The following is a 25,458-nucleotide window of genomic DNA, read 5'->3' on the forward strand; positions in this document are numbered from 1 at the left end:
CTTATGATTGCTTATGCTTGCTTATGCTTATGGTTGTTTATGCTTATGCTTATGTTTGCTTATGCCTATGCTTGTTCATTTTATGCTTGCTTATGCTTATGCTTGCTTATCCTTATGCTTGCTTATCCTTATGCTTCTGCTGGAATATGATTGCTTATGCTTACGCTTGCTTATCCTTATGCTTGCTTAAGCTCATGCTTGCTTATGCTTATGCTTGTTTATGGTTCTGCTTGCTTATGCATGCTTATGCTTATGCTTGCTTATGCTTATGCTTGCTTATGCTTATGTTTGCTTATACTTATGCTTGCTTATGTCTATGCTTACTTATGCTTGCTTATGCTAATGTTTGTTTACACTTGTGCTTGCTTATGCTTAGGCTTGCTTATGCTTATGCTCGCTTATGCTTGTGCTTGCTTATGCTTATGATTGCTTATGGTTATGCTTGCTTATTCTTATACTTGCTTATGCTTGCTTATGCTTATGTTTGTTTATGCTTAAGCTTGCTTATACTTATGCTTGCTTATGTCTATGCTTACTTATGCTTGCCTATGCTCATGGTTGTTTATGCTTATGATTGCTTATGCTTATGTTTGCTTATGCTTGTGCTTGCTTATGCTTAGGCTTGCTTATGCTTATGCTTGCTTATGCTTATTATTGCCTATGGTTATTCTGCTTATTCTTATACTTCCTGATGGTTGCTTATACTTGCTTATGTTTATGCTTGCTAATTCTTGCTTATGCTTGCTTATGCTTACTCATGCTTTTGCTTGCTTATACCTACTCATTCTTATTCTTGCCTATGCTTATGCTTGCATATGCTTGCTTTTGCTTGCTTCTGCTTGCTTATGCTTATGCTTGCATATGATTATGCTTGCTTCTGCTTGCTAATGCTTGCTTCTGCTTGCTCATGCTTGCTTATGCTTATGCTTGCTTGTGCTTATGCTTATGCTTGCTTATGCTTGCTTAGGGGTATGCTATCTTATGCTTATGTCTATGCTTGCTTATACTTGCTTATGTTTATGCTTGTTTATGCTTACGCTTGTTTATGCTTACGTTTGCTTATGCTTGTGCCTGCTTATGCTTAAGCTTGCTTATGGTTATGCTTGCTTATGCTTATGCTTGCATATGCTTGCTCATGCTTGATTATGCTCATGCATGCATCTGCTTGCTTCCGATGGATTTTCTTATGCTTGCTTATCCTTATGCTTGCTTATGCTTATGATTATTTATGCTTGCTTATGCTTATGCTTGCCTATGCTTGCTTATGCTTATGATTGCTTATGCTTGCTTATGCTTATGGTTGTTTATGCTTATGCTTATGTTTGCTTATGCCTATGCTTGTTCATTTTATGCTTGCTTATGCTTATGCTTGCTTATCCTTATGCTTGCTTATCCTTATGCTTCTGCTGGAATATGATTGCTTATGCTTACGCTTGCTTATCCTTATGCTTGCTTAAGCTCATGCTTGCTTATGCTTATGCTTGTTTATGGTTCTGCTTGCTTATGCATGCTTATGCTTATGCTTGCTTATGCTTATGCTTGCTTATGCTTATGTTTGCTTATACTTATGCTTGCTTATGTCTATGCTTACTTATGCTTGCTTATGCTTAAGTTTGTTTACAGTTGTGCTTGCTTATGCCTAGACTCTCTTTTGCCTATGCTTGTACTTGCTTATGCCTATGCTTGCCTATGTTTATGCTTGCTTATGCTTTTATGCTTGCTTATGCTTATGCTTGCATATGCTTATGCTTGCTTATGCTTATTGTTGCTTTATGCTTGCTTATGCTTGTGCTTGATTTTGCTTGCTTCTGCTTTCTTATGCTCATGCTTGCATATGCTTATGCTTGCTTATGCTTGCATATACTTGCTTATGTTCATGCTTATTCTTGCTTCTGCTTGCCTATGCTTGCTTAAGTTTATGCCTGCTTATGCTTGCTTATGCTTATGCATGCTTATGCTTGCTTAGACTTGCTTATGCCTACGCTTGCTTATGCTTATGCTTGCTTATCCTTATGGTTGCTTAAGCTTGCTTACGCTTCTGCTTGCTTATTCTTCTGCTTGCTTATGCTTGCTTATGCTTATGCTTGCTCATGCTTGCTTATGCTCATGCTTCTTATGCTTGCTTATGCTTATGCTTGGTTATGCTTGCTTAAGCTTATGGTTATGCTTGCTTATGCTTGGTTATGCTTGCTTAAGCTTATGGTTATGCTTGCTTATGCTTATGCTTGCTTATATTTGCTTATGCTTATGCTTGCTTATGCCTATGCATGCTTATGCTTAGGCTTGCTTATGCTTAGGGTTGCTTATGCTTGCTTATGCTCAAGCAGGCTTATGCTTGCTTATCCTTAATCTTGCTTATGCTTGCTTATGCTTATACTTGCTTATTCTTATGCTTATGCTTGCTAAAGTTATGCTTGCTTATGCTTATGCTTGCTGATGCCTATGCTTGCTTATATTTGCTTATGCTTCTGTTTTCTTCTGCTTGCTCCTGCTTGCTTATGCTTATGTTTTTTATGGTTATGCTTGCTTACGGTTAGGATTGCTTGTGCTTATGCTTCTTTATGCTCATGCTTGTGCTTGATTATGCTTATGCTTGCTTATGCTGATACTTGAAAATGCTTATGCTTGCTTATGCCTTTGCTTGCGTATGCCTATGGTTGCTTATGCTTATGCTCGCTTATGCTTGCTTATTCTGATGTTTTCTTAGTCTTATGCTTGCCTATGCTTTTGCTTGCTAATGCTTATGCTTGCTTTTGCTTATGCTTCCTTATGCTTATGCTTGATTATGCAGATGCTTGCTTATGGTGATGCTTGGTTATGCTTATGCTTGCTTATGCTTCTGCTTGGTTAGGCTTCTGCTTGCTTCTGCTTGCTTATGCTTCTGCTTGTTTCTGCTTGCTTATGCTTATGCCTTTTTATGCTTATGCTTGCTTATAGTTAGGCTTGCTTATGCTTCTTTATGCTTGTGCTTGTGCTTGTTTATGCTTATGCTTGTGCTTGCTTATGCTTGTGCTTGCTTATGCTTATGCTTGATTATGCTTATGCTTGCTTATGCTTACTCATGCTTATGCTTGTTTATGCCTTTGCTTGCTTATACCTATGGTTGCTTATGCTTATCCTCGCTTATGCTTGCTTATGCTTATGCTTCTGCCTGCTTCGGCTTGCTTATGCTTGCTTATGCTTATGGTTACTTATGCTTATGCTTGCTTATTCCTATGCTTGCTTATGCTTGCTTATGCTTATGCTTGCTTATGCCTATGCCTGCCTATGCTTGCTTATGCTGATGTTTGCTTATGCTTATGCTTGCCTATGCTTATGCTTGCTTATGCTTATGCTTGCTTTTGCTTAAGCTTGCCTATGCTTATGCTTGCTTATGCTGATGCTTGGATATGCCTATGCTTGCTTATGCTTGTTTATGCTTTTGCTTGCTTATGCTTGCTCATGAATATGCTTGCTTATTCTTATGCTTATGTTTGCCTAAAGTTATGCTTGCTTATGCTTATGCTTGCTGATGCATATGCTTGGTTACGTTTGCTTATGCTTATGCTTCTGTTTGCTTTTGCTTGCTCCTGCTTGTTGATGCTTATGTTTGCTTATGCCTATGCTTGCTTATGCTTGCTTATGCTTACGCTTTTTATGCATATGCTTGATTATGCCTATGCTTGCTTATGCTTGCTTATGCTTACTCATGCCTATGCTTGCTTATGCTAATACTTGCATATGCTTATACTTGCTTATGCCTTTGCTTGCTTATACCCATGGTTGCTTATGCTTATGCTCGCTTCTGCTTACTTATGCTTCTGCTTGCTTATGCTTGCTTATGCTTATGGTTTCTTATGCTTATGCTTGGTTATCTCATGCTTGCCTATGCTTGCTTATGCTGATGTTTGCTTATGCTTATGCTTGCCTATGCTCATGCTTGCTTATGCTTATGCTTGCTTTTGCTTATGCTTGCTTATGCTTATGCTTGCTTATGCAGACGCTTGCTTATGCTGATGCTTGGTTATGCTTATGCTTGCTTAGGCTTGCTTATGATTATGCTTGCTTAGTCTTATGCTTCTGTTTGCCTGAAGTTATGCTTGCTTATGCTTATGCCTGCTGATGCCTATGCTTGCTTATGTTTGCTTATGCCTATGATTCTGTTTGCTTTCGCTTGCTCCTGCTTGCTTATGCTTATGTTTGCTTATGCCCATGCTTGCTTATGCTTGCTTATGCTTATGCTTGATTAGGCTTATGCTTGCCTATGCTTGCTTATGCTTATGCTTTTGCTTGCTTATGCCTATGCTTGCTTATGCTTACTTTTGCTTATGCTTGATTATGCTCACGCTTGCTTATGCCTGTGCTTGTTTATGCTTAAGCTTGTTTATGCTTATGCTTGCTTATGCTTACTTATGCCTATGGTTTCTTATGGTTATGTTTGCTTGTATTTGCTTGTGCTTATAGTTGTTTATGCTTAAGATTGCTTCTCCTTGATTAGGCTTATGCTTGCTTGTGCTTATGCTTACTCTTGCTTATGCTTGCTTATGCTTTCCTATGCTTATGCTTACTTCTGCTTGCATATGCTTACGCTTGCTTATGAATATGCTTGCTTATGCTTGCTCCAGCTTGTTTATGCTTACTTATGCTTATGCTTGTTTATGCTTATGCTGGTTATCCTTGTGTATGCTTATGCTTGTTTATGCTAATGCTTGCTCATGGTATTGCTTGCGTATGCTTGTGCTTGTTTATGCTAATGCTTGCTTATGCTTACGCTTGCTTAGGCTTATGCTTGCTTATGCTTATGCTTGCTTATACTTATTCTTGCTTTTGCTGATGCTTGCTTAGGCTGATGCTTGCTTGTGCTTAAGCTTGCTTAAGCCTATGCTTGCTTATGCTGATGCTTGCTTCTGCTTGCTTATGCTTATACTTCTGCTTATTTCTGCTTGCTTATGCTTAAGCTTGCTTATGCCTATGCTTGACTATTGTAATGCTTGCTTATGCTTGCTTATGATTATGCTCTCTTATGCTTTTTCTTGCCTATGTCCATGCTTGCTTATGCTTGGTTATGCTTGCTTATACTTACGCTTTTTATGCATATGCTTGCTTATGCTTATGTTTGCTTATGCATATGCTTGTTTATGCCTATGCTTGCTTATGCTTGCTTAGGCCTATGTTTGCTTACGCCTATGCTTGCTTATGCTTATGCTTGCTTATGTTTATGCTTCCTTATGCTTATGCTTGCTTGTGCTTGCTTAAGCTTATGCTTGCATATGCTTGTGCCGGCTTATGTTTATGCTTGCTTATGCTTATTCTTGCTTAGACTTATGCTTGCTTATGCTTATGCTTGCTTATGCTTGTTTATGCTTTTGCTTGCTTATGCTTGCTTTTTCTTGCTTATGCTTGCTTATGTTTATGCTTATGCTTGCTTATGTTTGCTTCTGCTTCTGCTTGCTTATAGTTGCTTATGCTTATGCTTGCTTATCCTTATGCTTGCTTATGCTTATGATTGTTATGCCTATGCTTGCTTATGCTTGCTTATGCTTTTGCTTGCCTATGCTTATGTTTGTTTATGCTTATGATTGTTTATACTTATGCTTGCTTATGCTTGTGCTTGCTTATTCTTATACTTCCTGATGCTTGCTTATGCTTACTTATGTTTATGCTTGCTAATGCTTGCTTATGCTTGCTTTTGCTTGGTTCTGCTTGCTTATGTTTGTGCTTACTTATTCTTAAGCTTATGCTTGCTTATGTTTGCTCATGCTTGCTCATGCTTCTTATGCTTATGCTTGCTTGTGCTTATGCTTATGCTTGATTATGTTTATGCTTGCTTATGCTTGATTATGGGTATGCTTGCTTATGTTTACACTTGCTTATGTCTATGCTTGCTTATGCTTAGGCTTGTTTATGCCTATGCTTGCTTATGCTTGTGCTTGCTTATGCTTAGGCTTGCTTATGGTTATGCTTTCTTATGCTTATGCTTGCATATGCTTGCTTACACTTATGCTTGCATATACTTATGCTTGCTTATGCTTGCTTATGCTTACTCATGCCTATGCTTGCTTATTCTTACTCAAGCTTTTTCTTGCTTATGTTTATGCTTTCTTATACTTATGCTTATGCTCGCTTATGCTTTTGCTTGCTTGTGCTTATGCTTGCTTATGCTTATGCTTTCTTATGCCTACACTTGCGTATGCTTGCTTATGCTTGTTTATGAATATGCTTATGCTTGCTTACGCTTGCTTATGCTTATGCTTGATTATGCATATGCTTTCTTAGGCTTATGCTTGCATATGCTTGCTTATGCTTATGCTTGCTAATGCTTATGCTTGCTTATGCTTGCTCGCGCTTATGCATGCATATGCTTTCTTCTGATTGCTTTTTTATGCTTGCTTATTCTTATGCTTGCTTATGCTTATGCTGGCATATGCTTGCTTATCATTATGATTATTCATGCCTGCTTATGCCTATGCTTGCCTATGCTTGCTTATGCTTATGCTTGCTTATGCTTAAGCTTGTTTATGCCTATGCTTGCTTACGGTTATGCTTGCTTATGCCTATGCCTGCTTATGCCTATGCTTGTTCATGCTTATGCTTGCTTATGCTTGCTTTTCATTAGGCTTGCTTATGCACGGGCTTGCTTATGCCTATGCTTGCCTATGCTTGCTTCTCCTTATGCTTATGCTTGCTTCTGCTGGATTATGCTTGCTAATGCTTGCTTATGCTTACGCTTCTTTATGCTTATGCTTGCTTATGGGTGCTTATGCTTAAGCTTACTTATGCTTATGCTTGGTTATGCTTGTGCTTGTTTATGCTTATGCTTACTTATGGTTCTGCTTGCTTATGCTTATGCTTGCTTATGCCTATGCTTATGCTTGCTTATGCTTATGCTTGCATATGCTTTTGCTTGCTTATGCTTATGCTTGATTTTGCTTGCTTCTGCTTTTTACGCTTATGCTTACTTCTCCTTATGCTTATGCTTGCTCATGCTTGCTTATACTCGCCTATGCTTATGCTTGCTTATGCTTATGATTGCTTAGCCCTATGCTTGCTTATGCTTGCTCATACTTGTTTATGCTCATACTTATTCTTGCTTCTGCTTGCATATGCTTGATTATGCTTATGCATGATTATGCTTATGCTTGCTTATGTTATGTTTGTTTATGCTTATGTTTGCTTATACTTATGCTCGCTTATGTCTATGCTTACTTATGCTCGCTTATGCTTATTTTTGTTTACACTTGTGCTTGCTTATGCTTAGGCTTGCTTATGCTTATGCTTGCTTATGCTTATGATTGCTTATGGTTATGCTTGCTTATTCTTATACTTGCGTATGCTTGCTTATGCTTATGCTTGCTTATGCTTGCTTATGCTTATGTTTGTTTATGCTTAAGCTTGCTTATACTTATGCTTGCTTATGTCTATGCTTACTTATGATTGCCTATGCTCATGGTTGTTTATGCTTATGATTGCTTATGCTTATGTTTGCTTATGCTTGTACTTGCTTATGCTTAGGCTTGCTTATGCCTATGCTTGCTTATGCTTAATATTGCCTATGGTTATTCTGCTTATTCTTATACTTCCTGATGGTTGCTTATACTTACTTATGTTTATGCGCGCTAATTCTTGCTTGTGCTTGCTTATGCTTACTCATGCTTTTGCTTGCTTATACTCATTCTTATTCTTGCCTATGCTTATGCTTGCATATATCTAGGCTAATGCTTGCATATGCTTGCTTTTGCTTGCTTCTGCTTGCTTATGCTTATGCTTGCTTATGCTTGCTAATGCTTGCTTCTGCTTGCTCATGATTGCTTATGCTTACGCTTGCTTGTGCTTATGCTTATGCTTGCCTAAGTTTATGCTTGCTTATGCTTGCTTATGGTTATGCTTGCTTATGCGTATGCTTGCTTATGTCTATGCTTGCTTATACTTGCTTATGCTTATGCTTGCTGATGTTTAGGCTTGTTTATGCTTACGTTTGCTTATGCTTGTGCTTGCTTATGCTTAAGCTTGCTTATGGTTATGCTTGCTTATACTTATGCTTGCATATGTTTGCTTATGCTTGATTATGCTCATGCATGCATCTGCTTGCTTCTGTTTGATTTTCTTATGCTTGCTAATGCTTATGATTATTTATGCTTGGTTATGCTTATGCTTGCCTATGCTTGCTTATGCTTATGATTGCTTATGCTTGCTTATGCTTGTTTATGCTTATGCTTATGCTTGCTTATGCCTATGTCTGCTTATGCATATGCTCTCTTATGCCTATGCTTGCTTATGCTTGCTTATCCTTATGCTTCTGCTGAAATATGATTGCTTATGCTTACGCTTGCTTATCCTTATGCTTGCTTAAGCTCATGCTTGCTTATGCTTATGCTTGTTTATGGTTCTGCTTGCTTATGCATGCTTATGCTTATGCTTGCTTATGCTTATGCTTGATTATGCTTATGCTTACTCATGCTTATGCTAATACTTGCATATGCTTATGCTTGTTTATGCCTTTGCTTGCTTATACCTATGGTTGCTTATGCTTATCCTCGCTTATGCTTGCTTATGGTTATGCTTCTGCCTGCTTCGGCTTGCTTATGCTTGCTTATGCTTATGGTTACTTATGCTTATGCTTGCTTATTCCTATGCTTGCTTATGCTTGCTTATGCTTATGCTCTCTTGTGCTTTTGCTTGCCTATGCCCATGCTTGGTTATGCTTGGTTATGCTTGCTTATGCTTAAGCTTGCTTATGCTTACGCTTTTTATGCATATGATTGATTATGCCTATGCTTGCTTATGTTTGCCTATGCTTGCTTATGCTTCTGCTTGCTTATGCTTGCTTATGCTTATGGTTACTTATGCTCAAGCTTGGTTATTCCTATGCTTGAATATGCTTGCTTATGCTTACACTTGCTTATGCCTATTCTTGCTTATGCTTATGCTTGCTTATGCTGATGTTTGCTTATGCTTATGCTTGCCTATGCTCATGCTTGCTTATGTATATGCTTGCTTTTGCTTATGCTTGCTTATGCTTATGCTTACTTCTGCTTGCATATGCTTACGCTTGCTTATGATTATGCTTGCTTATGCTTGCTCATGCTTGTTTATGCTTACTTAGGCTTATGCTTGTTTATGCTTATGCTTGTTATCCTTGTGTATGCTTATGCTTTTTTTTGCTAATGCTTGCTCATGGTTTTGCTTGCGTATGCTTGTGCTTGTTTATGCTAATGCTTGCTTATGCTTGCTTAGGCCTATGCTTGCTTATGCTTATGCTTGCTTATACTTATTCTTGCTTTTGCTGATGCATGCTTAGGCTGATGCTTGCTTGTGCTTAAGCTTGCTTAAGCCTATGCTTGCTTATGCTGATGCTTGCTTCTGCTTGCTTATGCTTATACTTCTGCTTATTTCTGCTTGCTTATGCTTAAGCTTGCTTATGCCTATGCTTGACTATTGTAATGCTTGCTTATGCTTGCTTATGATTATGCTCTCTTATGCTTTTTCTTGCCTATGCCCATGCTTGCTTATGCTTGGTTATGCTTGCTTATACTTACGCTTTTTATGCATATGCTTGCTTATGCTTATGTTTGCTTATGCATATGCTTGTTTATGCCTATGCTTGCTTATGCTTGCTTAGGCCTATGTTTGCTTACGCCTATGCTTGCTTATGCTTATGCTTGCTTATGTTTATGCTTCCTTATGCTTATGCTTGCTTGTGCTTGCTTAAGCTTATGCTTGCATATGCTTGTGCCGGCTTATGTTTATGCTTGCTTATGCTTATTCTTGCTTAGACTTATGCTTGCTTATGCTTATGCTTGCTTATGCTTGTTTATGCTTTTGCTTGCTTATGCTTGCTTTTTCTTGCTTATGCTTGCTTATGTTTATGCTTATGCTTGCTTATGTTTGCTTCTGCTTCTGCTTGCTTATAGTTGCTTATGCTTATGCTTGCTTATCCTTATGCTTGCTTATGCTTATGATTGTTATGCCTATGCTTGCTTATGCTTGCTTATGCTTTTGCTTGCCTATGCTTATGTTTGTTTATGCTTATGATTGTTTATACTTATGCTTGCTTATGCTTGTGCTTGCTTATTCTTATACTTCCTGATGCTTGCTTATGCTTACTTATGTTTATGCTTGCTAATGCTTGCTTATGCTTGCTTTTGCTTGGTTCTGCTTGCTTATGTTTGTGCTTACTTATTCTTAAGCTTATGCTTGCTTATGTTTGCTCATGCTTGCTCATGCTTCTTATGCTTATGCTTGCTTGTGCTTATGCTTATGCTTGATTATGTTTATGCTTGCTTATGCTTGATTATGGGTATGCTTGCTTATGTTTACACTTGCTTATGTCTATGCTTGCTTATGCTTAGGCTTGTTTATGCCTATGCTTGCTTATGCTTGTGCTTGCTTATGCTTAGGCTTGCTTATGGTTATGCTTTCTTATGCTTATGCTTGCATATGCTTGCTTACACTTATGCTTGCATATACTTATGCTTGCTTATGCTTGCTTATGCTTACTCATGCCTATGCTTGCTTATTCTTACTCAAGCTTTTTCTTGCTTATGTTTATGGTTTCTTATACTTATGCTTATGCTCGCTTATGCTTTTGCTTGCTTGTGCTTATGCTTGCTTATGCTTATGCTTTCTTATGCCTACACTTGCGTATGCTTGCTTATGCTTGTTTATGAATATGCTTATGCTTGCTTACGCTTGCTTATGCTTATGCTTGATTATGCATATGCTTTCTTAGGCTTATGCTTGCATATGCTTGCTTATGCTTATGCTTGCTAATGCTTATGCTTGCTTATGCTTGCTCGCGCTTATGCATGCATATGCTTTCTTCTGATTGCTTTTTTATGCTTGCTTATTCTTATGCTTGCTTATGCTTATGCTGGCATATGCTTGCTTATCATTATGATTATTCATGCCTGCTTATGCCTATGCTTGCCTATGCTTGCTTATGCTTATGCTTGCTTATGCTTAAGCTTGTTTATGCCTATGCTTGCTTACGGTTATGCTTGCTTATGCCTATGCCTGCTTATGCCTATGCTTGTTCATGCTTATGCTTGCTTATGCTTGCTTTTCATTAGGCTTGCTTATGCACGGGCTTGCTTATGCCTATGCTTGCCTATGCTTGCTTCTCCTTATGCTTATGCTTGCTTCTGCTGGATTATGCTTGCTAATGCTTGCTTATGCTTACGCTTCTTTATGCTTATGCTTGCTTATGGGTGCTTATGCTTAAGCTTACTTATGCTTATGCTTGGTTATGCTTGTGCTTGTTTATGCTTATGCTTACTTATGGTTCTGCTTGCTTATGCTTATGCTTGCTTATGCCTATGCTTATGCTTGCTTATGCTTATGCTTGCATATGCTTTTGCTTGCTTATGCTTATGCTTGATTTTGCTTGCTTCTGCTTTTTACGCTTATGCTTACTTCTCCTTATGCTTATGCTTGCTCATGCTTGCTTATACTCGCCTATGCTTATGCTTGCTTATGCTTATGATTGCTTAGCCCTATGCTTGCTTATGCTTGCTCATACTTGTTTATGCTCATACTTATTCTTGCTTCTGCTTGCATATGCTTGATTATGCTTATGCATGATTATGCTTATGCTTGCTTATGTTATGTTTGTTTATGCTTATGTTTGCTTATACTTATGCTCGCTTATGTCTATGCTTACTTATGCTCGCTTATGCTTATTTTTGTTTACACTTGTGCTTGCTTATGCTTAGGCTTGCTTATGCTTATGCTTGCTTATGCTTATGATTGCTTATGGTTATGCTTGCTTATTCTTATACTTGCGTATGCTTGCTTATGCTTATGCTTGCTTATGCTTGCTTATGCTTATGTTTGTTTATGCTTAAGCTTGCTTATACTTATGCTTGCTTATGTCTATGCTTACTTATGATTGCCTATGCTCATGGTTGTTTATGCTTATGATTGCTTATGCTTATGTTTGCTTATGCTTGTACTTGCTTATGCTTAGGCTTGCTTATGCCTATGCTTGCTTATGCTTAATATTGCCTATGGTTATTCTGCTTATTCTTATACTTCCTGATGGTTGCTTATACTTACTTATGTTTATGCGCGCTAATTCTTGCTTGTGCTTGCTTATGCTTACTCATGCTTTTGCTTGCTTATACTCATTCTTATTCTTGCCTATGCTTATGCTTGCATATATCTAGGCTAATGCTTGCATATGCTTGCTTTTGCTTGCTTCTGCTTGCTTATGCTTATGCTTGCTTATGCTTGCTAATGCTTGCTTCTGCTTGCTCATGATTGCTTATGCTTACGCTTGCTTGTGCTTATGCTTATGCTTGCTTAAGTTTATGCTTGCTTATGCTTGCTTATGGTTATGCTTGCTTATGCGTATGCTTGCTTATGTCTATGCTTGCTTATACTTGCTTATGCTTATGCTTGCTGATGTTTAGGCTTGTTTATGCTTACGTTTGCTTATGCTTGTGCTTGCTTATGCTTAAGCTTGCTTATGGTTATGCTTGCTTATACTTATGCTTGCATATGTTTGCTTATGCTTGATTATGCTCATGCATGCATCTGCTTGCTTCTGTTTGATTTTCTTATGCTTGCTAATGCTTATGATTATTTATGCTTGGTTATGCTTATGCTTGCCTATGCTTGCTTATGCTTATGATTGCTTATGCTTGCTTATGCTTGTTTATGCTTATGCTTATGCTTGCTTATGCCTATGTCTGCTTATGCATATGCTCTCTTATGCCTATGCTTGCTTATGCTTGCTTATCCTTATGCTTCTGCTGAAATATGATTGCTTATGCTTACGCTTGCTTATCCTTATGCTTGCTTAAGCTCATGCTTGCTTATGCTTATGCTTGTTTATGGTTCTGCTTGCTTATGCATGCTTATGCTTATGCTTGCTTATGCTTATGCTTGATTATGCTTATGCTTACTCATGCTTATGCTAATACTTGCATATGCTTATGCTTGTTTATGCCTTTGCTTGCTTATACCTATGGTTGCTTATGCTTATCCTCGCTTATGCTTGCTTATGGTTATGCTTCTGCCTGCTTCGGCTTGCTTATGCTTGCTTATGCTTATGGTTACTTATGCTTATGCTTGCTTATTCCTATGCTTGCTTATGCTTGCTTATGCTTATGCTCTCTTGTGCTTTTGCTTGCCTATGCCCATGCTTGGTTATGCTTGGTTATGCTTGCTTATGCTTAAGCTTGCTTATGCTTACGCTTTTTATGCATATGATTGATTATGCCTATGCTTGCTTATGTTTGCCTATGCTTGCTTATGCTTCTGCTTGCTTATGCTTGCTTATGCTTATGGTTACTTATGCTCAAGCTTGGTTATTCCTATGCTTGAATATGCTTGCTTATGCTTACACTTGCTTATGCCTATTCTTGCTTATGCTTATGCTTGCTTATGCTGATGTTTGCTTATGCTTATGCTTGCCTATGCTCATGCTTGCTTATGTATATGCTTGCTTTTGCTTATGCTTGCTTATGCTTATGCTTACTTCTGCTTGCATATGCTTACGCTTGCTTATGATTATGCTTGCTTATGCTTGCTCATGCTTGTTTATGCTTACTTAGGCTTATGCTTGTTTATGCTTATGCTTGTTATCCTTGTGTATGCTTATGCTTTTTTTTGCTAATGCTTGCTCATGGTTTTGCTTGCGTATGCTTGTGCTTGTTTATGCTAATGCTTGCTTATGCTTGCTTAGGCCTATGCTTGCTTATGCTTATGCTTGCTTATACTTATTCTTGCTTTTGCTGATGCATGCTTAGGCTGATGCTTGCTTGTGCTTAAGCTTGCTTAAGCCTATGCTTGCTTATGCTTATGCTTGCTTCTGCTTGCTTATGCTTAAACTTCTGCTTACTTCTGCTTGCTTATGCTTAAGCTTGCTTATGTTTATGCTTGATTATTCTAATGCTTGCTTATGCTTGCTTATGATTATGCTCTCTTATGCTTTTCCTTGCCCATGCCCATGCTTGCTTATGCTTACGCTTTTTATGCATATGCTTGCTTATGCTTATGCTTGCTTATGCATATGCTTGTTTATGCCTATGCTTGCTTATGCTTGCTTAGGCCTATGTTTGCTTACGCTTATGCTTGCTTATGCTTATGCTTGCTTATGTTTATGCTTCCTTATGCGTATGCTTGCTTATGCTTGCTTGTGCTTGCTTAAGCTTATGCTTGCGTATGCTTGTGCCGGCTTATGTTTATGCTTGCTTATGCTTATGCTTGCTTAGACTTATGCTTGCTTATGGTTATTCTTGCTTATGCTTATGCTTGCTTATGCTTTTGCTTGCTTATGCTTGCTTTTTCTTGCTTATGCTTGCTTATGTTTATGCTTATGCTTGCCTAAAGTTATGCTTGCTTATGCCTATGCTTGCTGATGCCTAAGCTTGCTTATGTTTGCTTCTGCTTCTGATTGCTTATAGTTGCTTATGCTTATGCTTGCTTATCCTTATGCTTGCTTATGCTTATGATTGTTATGCCTATGCTTGCTTATGCTTGCTTATGCTTATGCTTGCCTATGCTTATGTTTGTTTATGCTTATGATTATTTATACTTATGCTTGCTTATGCTTGTGCTTGCTTATTCTTATACTTCCTGATGCTTGCTTATGCTTACTTATGTTTATGCTTGCTAATGCTTGCTTATGCTTGCTTTTGCTTGGTTCTGTTTGCTTATGTTTGTGCTTACTTATAATTAAGCTTATGCTTGCTCATGCTTGCTCATGCTTGCTCATGCTTATGCTTGCTCATGCTTGCTTATGCCTATGCTCGATTTTGCTTGCTTCTGCTTTTTACGCTTATGTTTACTTCTCCTTATGCTTATGCTTGCTTATGCTTGCTCATGCTTGCTTATACTTGCATATGCTTATGCTTGCTTATGCTTATGATTGCTTATGCCTATGCTTGCTTATGCTTGCTCATACTTGTTTATGCTCATACTTATTCTTGCTTCTGCTTGGATATGCTTGATTATGCTTATGCTTGATTATGCTTATGCTTGCTTATGTTATGTTTGTTTATGCTTATGTTTGCTTATACTGATGCTTGCTTATGTCTATGCTTACTTATGCTTGCTTATGCTAATGTTTGTTTACACTTGTGCTTGCTTATGCTTAGGCTTGCTTATGCTTATGCTCGCTTATGCTTGTGCTTGCTTATGCTTATGATTGCTTATGGTTATGCTTGCTTATTCTTATACTTGCTTATGCTTGCTTATGCTTATGTTTGTTTATGCTTAAGCTTGCTTATACTTATGCTTGCTTATGTCTATGCTTACTTATGCTTGCCTATGCTCATGGTTGTTTATGCTTATGATTGCTTATGCTTATGTTTGCTTATGCTTGTGCTTGCTTATGCTTAGGCTTGCTTATGCTTATGCTTGCTTATGCTTATTATTGCCTATGGTTATTCTGCTTATTCTTATACTTCCTGATGGTTGCTTATACTTGCTTATGTTTATGCTTGCTAATTCTTGCTTATGCTTGCTTATGCTTACTCATGCTTTTGCTTGCTTATACCTACTCATTCTTATTCTTGCCTATGCTTATGCTTGCATATGCTTGCTTTTGCTTGCTTCTGCTTGCTTATGCTTATGCTTGCATATGATTATGCTTGCTTCTGCTTGCTAATGCTTGCTTCTGCTTGCTCATGCTTGCTTATGCTTATGCTTGCTTGTGCTTATGCTTATGCTTGCTTATGCTTGCTTAGGGGTATGCTATCTTATGCTTATGCATGCTTATGTCTATGCTTGCTTATACTTGCTTATGCTTATGCTTGCTTATGTTTACGCTTGTTTATGCTTACGCTTGTTTATGCTTACGTTTGCTTATGCTTGTGCTTGCTTATGCTTAAGCTTGCTTATGGTTATGCTTGCTTATGCTTATGCTTGCATATGCTTGCTTATGCTTGATTATGCTCATGCATGCATCTGCTTGCTTCCGATGGATTTTCTTATGCTTGCCTATCCTTATGCTTGCTTATGCTTATGATTATTTATGCTTGCTTATGCTTATGCTTGCCTATGCTTGCTTATGCTTATGATTGCTTATGCTTGCTTATGCTTATGGTTGTTTATGCTTATGCCTATGCTTGCTTATGCCTATGTCTGCTTATGCCTATGCTTGTTCATTTTATGCTTGCTTATGCTTATGCTTGCTTATCCTTATGCTTGCTTATGCATATGCTTTCTTATGCCTATGCTTGCTTATGCTTGCTTATCCTTATGCTTCTGCTGGAATATGATTGCTTATGCTTACGCTTGCTTATCCTTATGCTTGCTTAAGCTTATGCTTGCTTATGCTTATGCTTGTTTATGGTTCTGCTTGCTTATGCATGCTTATGCTTATGCTTGCTTATGCTCATGCTTGCTTATGCTTATGTTTGCTTATACTTATGCTTGCTTATGTCTATGCTTACTTATGCTTGCTTATGCTTAAGTTTGTTTACAGTTGTGCTTGCTTATGCCTAGACTTGCTTTTGCCTATGCTTGTACTTACTTATGCCTATGCTTGCATATGCTTATGCTTGCTTATGCTTATCGTTGCTTTATGCTTGCTTATGCTTGTGCTTGATTTTGCTTGCTTCTGCTTTCTTATGCTCATGCTTGCATATGCTTATGCTTGCTTATGCTTGCATATACTTGCTTATGTTCATGGTTATTCTTGCTTCTGCTTGCCTATGCTTGCTTATGCTTATGCTTGCTTATGCTTATGTTTGTTTATGCTTATGCTTGCTTATACTTATGCTTACTTAAGTTTATGCTTGCTTATGCTTGCTTATGCTTATGCATGCTTATGCTTGCTTTGACTTGCTTATGCCTACGCTTGCTTATGCTTGCTTATGCTTATGCTTGCTTATCCTTATGGTTGCTTAAGCTTGCTTACGCTTCTGCTTGCTTATTCTTCTGCTTGCTTATGCTTGCTTATGCTTATGCTTGCTCATGCTTGCTTATGCTCATGCTTCTTATGCTTGCTTATGCTTATGCTTGGTTATGCTTGCTTAAGCTTATGGTTATGCTTGCTTATGCTTGGTTATGCTTGCTTAAGCTTATGGTTATGCTTGCTTATGCCTATGCTTGCTTATATTTGCTTATGCTTATGCTTGCTTATGCCTATGCATGCTTATGCTTAGGCTTGCTTATGCTTAGGGTTGCTTATGCTTGCTTATGCTCAAGCAGGCTTATGCTTGCTTATCCTTAATCTTGCTTATGCTTGCTTATGCTTATACTTGCTTATCATTGCTTATGATGATGCTTGCTTATGCTGATGCTTGCTTATGCTTATGCCTGCTTATGCTTGCTTATGCTTATGCTTGGTTAGGCTTCTGCTTGCTTATGCTTCTGCTTGTTTCTGCTTGCTTATGCTCATGCCTTTTTATGCTTATGCTTGCTTATAGTTAGGCTTGCTTATGCTTGTTTATGCTTGTGCTTGTGCTTGTTTATGCTTATGCTTGTGCTTGCTTATGCTTGTGCTTGCTTATGCTTATGCTTGATTATGCTTATGCTTACTCATGCTTATGCTAATACTTGCATATGCTTATACTTGTTTATGCATTTGCTTGCTTATACCTACGGTTGCTTATGCTTATCCTTGCTTATGCTTGCTTATGCTTATGCTTCTGCCTGCTTCGGCTTGCTTATGCTTGCTTATGCTTATGGTTACTTATGCTTATGCTTGCTTATTCCTATGCTTGCTTATGCTTATGATTGCTTATGGTTATGCTTGCTTATTCTTATACTTGCTTATGCTTGCTTATGCTTATGTTTGTTTATGCTTAGGCTTGCTTATACTTATGCTTGCATATGTCTATGCTTACTTATGCTTGCCTATGCTCATGGTTGTTTATGCTTATGATTGCTTATGCTTATGTTTGCTTATGCTTGTGCTTGCTTATGCTTAGGCTTGCTTATGCTTATGCTTGCTTATGCTTATTATTGCCTATGGTTATTCTGCTTATTCTTATACTTCCTGATGGTTGCTTATACTTGCTTATGTTTATGCTTGCTAATTCTTGCTTATGGTTGCTTATGCTTACTCATGCTTTTGCTTGCTTATACCTACTCATTCTTATTCTTGCCTATGCTTATGCTTGCATATGCTTGCTTTTGCTTGCTTCTGCTTGCTTATGCTTATGCATGCATATGATTATGCTTGCTTCTGCTTGCTAATGCTTGCTTCTGCTTGCTCATGCTTGCTTATGCTTATGCTTGCTTGTGCTTATGCTTATGCTTGCTTATGCTTGCTTAGGGGTATGCTATCTTATGCTTATGTCTATGCTTGCTTATACTTGCTTATGTTTATGCTTGTTTATGCTTACGCTTGTTTATGCTTACGTTTGCTTATGCTTGTGCCTGCTTATGCTTAAGCTTGCTTATGGTTATGCTTGCTTATGCTTATGCTTGCATATGCTTGCTCATGCTTGATTATGCTCATGCATGCATCTGCTTGCTTCCGATGGATTTTCTTATGCTTGCTTATCCTTATGCTTGCTTATGCTTATGATTATTTATGCTTGCTTATGCTTATGCTTGCCTATGCTTGCTTATGCTTATGATTGCTTATGCTTGCTTATGCTTATGGTTGTTTATGCTTATGCTTATGTTTGCTTATGCCTATGCTTGTTCATTTTATGCTTGCTTATGCTTATGCTTGCTTATCCTTATGCTTGCTTATCCTTATGCTTCTGCTGGAATATGATTGCTTATGCTTACGCTTGCTTATCCTTATGCTTGCTTAAGCTCATGCTTGCTTATGCTTATGCTTGTTTATGGTTCTGCTTGCTTATGCATGCTTATGCTTATGCTTGCTTATGCTTATGCTTGCTTATGCTGATGTTTGCTTATACTTATGCTTGCTTATGTCTATGCTTACTTATGCTTGCTTATGCTAATGTTTGTTTACACTTGTGCTTGCTTATGCTTAGGCTTGCTTATGCTTATGCTCGCTTATGCTTGTGCTTGCTTATGCTTATGATTGCTTATGGTTATGCTTGCTTATTCTTATACTTGCTTATGCTTGCTTATGCTTATGTTTGTTTATGCTTAAGCTTGCTTATACTTATGCTTGCTTATGTCTATGCTTACTTATGCTTGCCTATGCTCATGGTTGTTTATGCTTATGATTGCTTATGCTTATGTTTGCTTATGCTTGTGCTTGCTTATGCTTAGGCTTGCTTATGCTTATGCTTGCTTATGCTTATTATTGCCTATGGTTATTCTGCTTATTCTTATACTTCCTGATGGTTGCTTATACTTGCTTATGTTTATGCTTGCTAATTCTTGCTTATGCTTGCTTATGCTTACTCATGCTTTTGCTTGCTTATACCTACTCATTCTTATTCTTGCCTATGCTTATGCTTGCATATGCTTGCTTTTGCTTGCTTCTGCTTGCTTATGCTTATGCTTGCATATGATTATGCTTGCTTCTGCTTGCTAATGCTTGCTTCTGCTTGCTCATGCTTGCTTATGCTTATGCTTGCTTGTGCTTATGCTTATGCTTGCTTATGCTTGCTTAGGGGTATGCTATCTTATGCTTATGCATGCTTATGTCTATGCTTGCTTATACTTGCTTATGCTTATGCTTGCTTATGTTTACGCTTGTTTATGCTTACGCTTGTTTATGCTTACGTTTGCTTATGCTTGTGCTTGCTTATGCTTAAGCTTGCTTATGGTTATGCTTGCTTATGCTTATGCTTGCATATGCTTGCTTATGCTTGATTATGCTCATGCATGCATCTGCTTGCTTCCGATGGATTTTCTTATGCTTGCCTATCCTTATGCTTGCTTATGCTTATGATTATTTATGCTTGCTTATGCTTATGCTTGCCTATGCTTGCTTATGCTTATGATTGCTTATGCTTGCTTATGCTTATGGTTGTTTATGCTTATGCCTATGCTTGCTTATGCCTATGTCTGCTTATGCCTATGTTTGTTCATTTTATGCTTGCTTATGCTTATGCTTGCTTATCCTTATGCTTGCTTATGCATATGCTTTCTTATGCCTATGCTTGCTTATGCTTGCTTATCCTTATGCTTCTGCTGGAATATGATTGCTTATGCTTACGCTTGCTTATCCTTATGCTTGCTTAAGCTTATGCTTGCTTATGCTTATGCTTGTTTATGGTTCTGCTTGCTTATGCATGCTTATGCTTATGCTTGCTTATGCTCATGCTTGCTTATGCTTATGTTTGCTTATACTTATGCTTGCTTATGTCTATGCTTACTTATGCTTGCTTATGCTTAAGTTTGTTTACAGTTGTGCTTGCTTATGCCTAGACTTGCTTTTGCCTATGCTTGTACTTACTTATGCCTATGCTTGCCTATGTTTATGCTTGCTTATGCTTTTATGCTTGCTTATGCCTATGCTTGCATATGCTTATGCTTGCTTATGCTTATCGTTGCTTTATGCTTGCTTATGCTTGTGCTTGATTTTGCTTGCTTCTGCTTTCTTATGCTCATGCTTGCATATGCTTATGCTTGCTTATGCTTGCATATACTTGCTTATGTTCATGGTTATTCTTGCTTCTGCTTGCCTATGCTTGCTTATGCTTATGCTTGCTTATGCTTATGTTTGTTTATGCTTATGCTTGCTTATACTTATGCTTACTTAAGTTTATGCTTGCTTATGCTTGCTTATGCTTATGCATGCTTATGCTTGCTTTGACTTGCTTATGCCTACGCTTGCTTATGCTTGCTTATGCTTATGCTTGCTTATCCTTATGGTTGCTTAAGCTTGCTTACGCTTCTGCTTGCTTATTCTTCTGCTTGCTTATGCTTGCTTATGCTTATGCTTGCTCATGCTTGCTTATGCTCATGCTTCTTATGCTTGCTTATGCTTATGCTTGGTTATGCTTGCTTAAGCCTATGGTTATGCTTGCTTATGCTTGGTTATGCTTGCTTAAGCTTATGGTTATGCTTGCTTATGCCTATGCTTGCTTATATTTGCTTATGCTTATGCTTGCTTATGCCTATGCATGCTTATGCTTAGGCTTGCTTATGCTTAGGGTTGCTTATGCTTGCTTATGCTCAAGCAGGCTTATGCTTGCTTATCCTTAATCTTGCTTATGCTTGCTTATGCTTATACTTGCTTATCATTGCTTATGATGATGCTTGCTTATGCTGATGCTTGCTTATGCTTATGCCTGCTTATGCTTATGCTTGCTTATGCTTATGCTTGGTTAGGCTTCTGCTTGCTTATGCTTCTGCTTGTTTCTGCTTGCTTATGCTCATGCCTTTTTATGCTTATGCTTGCTTATAGTTAGGCTTGCTTATGCTTGTTTATGCTTGTGCTTGTGCTTGTTTATGCTTATGCTTGTGCTTGCTTATGCTTGTGCTTGCTTATGCTTATGCTTGATTATGCTTATGCTTACTCATGCTTATGCTAATACTTGCATATGCTTATGCTTGTTTATGCATTTGCTTGCTTATACCTACGGTTGCTTATGCTTATCCTTGCTTATGCTTGCTTATGCTTATGCTTCTGCCTGCTTCGGCTTGCTTATGCTTGCTTATGCTTATGGTTACTTATGCTTATGCTTGCTTATTCCTATGCTTGCTTATGCTTATGATTGCTTATGGGTATGCTTGCTTATTCTTATACTTGCTTATGCTTGCTTATGCTTATGTTTGTTTATGCTTAGGCTTGCTTATACTTATGCTTGCATATGTCTATGCTTACTTATGCTTGCCTATGCTCATGGTTGTTTATGCTTATGATTGCTTATGCTTATGTTTGCTTATGCTTGTGCTTGCTTATGCTTAGGCTTGCTTATGCTTATGCTTGCTTATGCTTATTATTGCCTATGGTTATTCTGCTTATTCTTATACTTCCTGATGGTTGCTTATACTTGCTTATGTTTATGCTTGCTAATTCTTGCTTATGGTTGCTTATGCTTACTCATGCTTTTGCTTGCTTATACCTACTCATTCTTATTCTTGCCTATGCTTATGCTTGCATATGCTTGCTTTTGCTTGCTTCTGCTTGCTTATGCTTATGCTTGCATATGATTATGCTTGCTTCTGCTTGCTAATGCTTGCTTCTGCTTGCTCATGCTTGCTTATGCTTATGCTTGCTTGTGCTTATGCTTATGCTTGCTTATGCTTGCTTAGGGGTATGCTATCTTATGTTTATGTCTATGCTTGCTTATACTTGCTTATGTTTATGCTTGTTTATGCTTATGCTTGTTTATGCTTACGTTTGCTTATGCTTGTGCCTGCTTATGCTTAAGCTTGCTTATGGTTATGCTTGCTTATGCTTATGCTTGCATATGCTTGCTCATGCTTGATTATGCTCATGCATGCATCTGCTTGCTTCCGATGGATTTTCTTATGCTTGCTTATCCTTATGCTTGCTTATGCTTATGATTATTTATGCTTGCTTATGCTTATGCTTGCCTATGCTTGCTTATGCTTATGATTGCTTATGCTTGCTTATGCTTATGGTTGTTTATGCTTATGCTTATGTTTGCTTATGCCTATGCTTGTTCATTTTATGCTTGCTTATGCTTATGCTTGCTTATCCTTATGCTTGCTTATCCTTATGCTTCTGCTGGAATATGATTGCTTATGCTTACGCTTGCTTATCCTTATGCTTGCTTAAGCTCATGCTTGCTCATGCTTATGCTTGTTTATGGTTCTGCTTGCTTATGCATGCTTATGCTTATGCTTGCTTATGCTTATGCTTGCTTATGCTTATGTTTGCTTATACTTATGCTTGCTTATGTCTATGCTTACTTATGCTTGCTTATGCTTAAGTTTGTTTACAGTTGTGCTTGCTTATGCCTAGACTCTCTTTTGCCTATGCTTGTACTTGCTTATGCCTATGCTTGCCTATGTTTATGCTTGCTTATGCTTTTATGCTTGCTTATGCTCATGCTTGCATATGCTTATGCTTGCTTATGCTTGCATATACTTGCTTATGTTCATGCTTATTCTTGCTTCTGCTTGCCTATGCTTGCTTAAGTTTATGCCTGCTTATGCTTGCTTATGCTTATGCATGCTTATGCTTGCTTAGACTTGCTTATGCCTACGCTTGCTTATGCTTATGCTTGCTTATCCTTATGGTTGCTTAAGCTTGCTTACGCTTCTGCTTGCTTATTCTTCTGCTTGCTTATGCTTGCTTATGCTTATGATTGCTCATGCTTGCTTATGCTCATGCTTCTTATGCTTGCTTATGCTTATGCTTGGTTATGCTTGCTTAAGCTTATGGTTATGCTTGCTTATGCTTGGTTATGCTTGCTTAAGCTTATGGTTATGCTTGCTTATGCTTATGCTTGCTTATATTTGCTTATGCTTATGCTTGCTTATGCCTATGCATGCTTATGCTTAGGCTTGCTTATGCTTAGGGTTGCTTATGCTTGCTTATGCTCAAGCAGGCTTATGCTTGCTTATCCTTAATCTTGCTTATGCTTCAATAATACGGAAAGACGGGCTAGTTGGTACTGCTGCATAATTGAAGTTTTTGCGCACACACACAAGGACACAGAAGAAGGGAACACAAGGACCAGCGCAGACTAACAACTGATTTTTATTCAGTAAGAAAACAGAATATATACGCTTACTTGCACCCCATGATCACCGCGCATGAGCAAAAACGGCATCGTACAATCTTAAAAACCAAATATCACATGTTGTTCAGCAATTCAATTTCTTTTTCACTAAGCGATATCGACGGATGGCTGACGCACATATCTTTAAGTCTAGAGATGTGCCACGCTTCTACTATTTCTCTTGTTGTCTGATTTGGGTGTACATACACCACCTCAGTTTGATCAAACAACGGCTTACATGCACTAAAAGAACAACGCGCACAGTGCAGTGCTAAATGTGTTGCCGGCCTCCCTTTCAAGTTGGTCATGTGCTCCTTCAATCTCACATTTAAGCATCGGCCAGTCTGACCGACATAAAAGTTCCCACAACTGAAGGGGGTCTTATAAACTACCTTTCTTTTGCACTCAACCACCTGATGACCTGCACGCTTGGAACAATTGCCTCCGATATCCCTCGTCCTTTCCTCGTACAGATTATTTACAGCCGGACACACGCCCCCTAGTTTGTTCTTTGCCGAGAATACAACTTTGACACCATATTTAGCTGCCACCTTCTTAAGTTTATGGGAGAAACCATGCTCGTAGGGGATTACCGAAATTTTCTTTGTATCTTGGCTTCTTTCCTCTTTCTCCCCGGATTTCATTTTCTTCATTAATCTTTCGCTTGCAGTTAGAAGAAACGAGTTAGGGTATCCTGCCTTTTCCAGCTTACCTTCTGTTCAAGGAAAGATTCTTTTAACTTGTGCTTACATGTTTTTGTAAGAGCTGAATTGAAACACCCCATTGCTATACCGTTTTTTACTATCCTTGAATGGGAGGAAGCGTACTGCAACAGGGGCTTCTCTGTTCTAGGCGAATACTTCCAACACACATGGTTCTTTTCAAAAACAAGCTTCATATCTAGGAACTGTAAACAGTTTTCGGTGGGTTGTTCAGATGTAAAAACTAGGCCTTTGCCTCTCCGTCTGAAAGTCTCCATTACACTTGTGGTGACAGCATCCCAGTCTGTGTCTACACCCAAAATCAAATAATCATCAACATATCTGAATATTTTTAAGGACTTGCCACCCAAATCAGAATCCACCAGTCTGTCAACTTTGCTCAAAAAAATTGTACTCAGTACAGGGGCTACCTTGGATCCAATACACACTCCATTCTTTTGACGGAACAGTCTATCTTGAAATAGTACAACCGTGCTGTCCAAGTACATGCAAAGTAATTCAAGAAACGTTTCTAGTGACATTCCACTGCGATTACGGAAGGCCACTTCATCATTGTCCCGTTCAATGCACTCTTTCACAGAATCTAGCAGAGCATCCTGCGGCAAAGAGTAGTATAAATCTTGAATATCAACACTAAAACCCTTGTAGCTGCCTTCTTTAACTCCCGATAAATACGATATCACCTCCTCAGAATTCTTGACGACAAACGGGTCCTTAGGAGACAAGGACGCTAGTAATTTTTGAAGAAACCCAGATACAATGAATTGCCACGAATTGTGTTCCGATACTATTGCTCTGAACGGAACCCCTAGTTTATGCGTCTTTGCCGCAAAGAACACTTCCAAAGTATGACCCTTTTCCTTTTTTACTAGCGACGACAAACTATCCAACTTATACTTCTTCAGCAACCCCACAGCACGTTTCTTGAGTTCCTGCGGTTTTATTTTTACTTCCTCGAAACATTTGTGCATAACATCCGAAGCCTTACTAGAATACATGTTATCCGGTAAAACAACAAGGTGACTTTCCTTGTCTGACTTCACTACCCTCAATTCCTTAGAATACAGATAGCGAGCAAGCTGTCCTACAATAGGACGTTGTCTTCGGTTGATCCTTACATTCGCAACTACTTCTACACATTCTCTAATGCAAGAATCCTTTTCTTCCTCACTCACATTCCTTGAAATGTCCCGCACCAAAGCCAGTCTGTCAGGTATCCGTAGCGATGG

Source organism: Rhipicephalus microplus, chromosome X (genome assembly GCF_043290135.1).
Source record: "Rhipicephalus microplus isolate Deutch F79 chromosome X, USDA_Rmic, whole genome shotgun sequence".
Taxonomy (NCBI): Eukaryota; Metazoa; Arthropoda; class Arachnida; order Ixodida; family Ixodidae; genus Rhipicephalus; species Rhipicephalus microplus.